We start from the raw sequence: 855 nt of genomic DNA on the forward strand, positions 1-855 counted from the left end.
GAGGTTTGTTTTATTTTTTTTCCACCATTAGGTACCTTTTCATGGGATAAAGATCTGTGATAAAAAAAATTTACATTAACTATTGGTACGTTAACTGTTTTTATTCGCTTAAGTGGTCCCCAACTTTTTTTTGCACCACAGACCGGTTTATTGTTTGCGAATAATTTTCAGGGACCGGCTTTCCACTTGTGCCAGATAAATACAGCAAAATGAAGTGCATGAAAGATGAATTAGTGCAAGCTCGGGGTTTGTTTCTTTGCAATGAGTGGCCTAGTGGTTAGAGCAGGGGTCCCCAAGCTTTTTGACTCGGGGGCCGCATTGGGTTAAAAAAAATTTGGCCGGGCTAGATATATACACACACAGTAAGGCCAAAAGTTTGGACACACCTTCTCATGATGTTGTAGATTGTCACTGAAGGCATCAAAACTAGGAATGAACACATATGGAGTTATGTACTTAACAAAAAAAGGTGAAATAACCGAAAACATGTTTTATATTCTAGTTTCTTCAAAATAGCCACCCTTTGCTCTGATTACTTTTTCGCACGCTCCAGGCATTCTCTCGATGAGCTTCAAGAGGTAGTCACCTGAAATGGTTTTCACTTCACAGGTGTACTTGAAGCTCATCAAGAGAATACCAAGAGTGTACGAAGCAGTACCACGTGTTCATTCATGGTTTTGATGCCTTCAGTGACAATCTACGGTGTAAATAGTCATGAAAATAAAGAACATGCATTGAATGAGGAGAAGGTGTGTCCAAACTTTTGGCCTGGACTATATATACAGTATATATATATATATATACACTACCGTTCAAAAGTTTGGGGTCACATGGAAATGTCCTTATTTTTGAAGG

Source organism: Entelurus aequoreus, linkage group LG11 (assembly GCF_033978785.1).
Source record: "Entelurus aequoreus isolate RoL-2023_Sb linkage group LG11, RoL_Eaeq_v1.1, whole genome shotgun sequence".
In the NCBI taxonomy this organism is placed as follows: domain Eukaryota; kingdom Metazoa; phylum Chordata; class Actinopteri; order Syngnathiformes; family Syngnathidae; genus Entelurus; species Entelurus aequoreus.